Below are 425 nucleotides of genomic sequence, written 5' to 3'. Positions count from 1 at the left end.
ACAATATTAGAGTCATCATTATTTTTGTGGTAATCAACCTTACGCCATAAATGCAGTGGATTGAGCTTAACTTGTGAGTATTCTATTAAACAAAAATATTTGAACAAATAAACTCTGTACTCACCATAGACAGTAACACTGAATACTTTTGATGAATGTTCAGCTCCAAATATATGTAGTTGATAAAGTCCAGCATGTTGAGTTGTGATGTTCATGATGGTCAGAGATCCAGTCATATCATCTAGCTTCAGTCTGTTTCTAAATCTCCCATCATGAACATCAAATGTGGAGAAGATTTGTTTTTCTCTACTGATTTTAGCTATGAGAGAGTCTTCCTTTCCAAATGTCCACAGTATGTCATCGTCCTCATGTATTTCAGTAACATCAGGGTGTAAAAGGACAGATTCTCCCTCCATCACTGACTT

This window comes from Sinocyclocheilus grahami, unplaced genomic scaffold, assembly GCF_001515645.1.
Source record: "Sinocyclocheilus grahami isolate Dianchi unplaced genomic scaffold, SAMN03320097.WGS_v1.1 scaffold3403.1, whole genome shotgun sequence".
Taxonomy (NCBI): Eukaryota; Metazoa; Chordata; class Actinopteri; order Cypriniformes; family Cyprinidae; genus Sinocyclocheilus; species Sinocyclocheilus grahami.
This window is presented reverse-complemented; position numbering follows the sequence as displayed.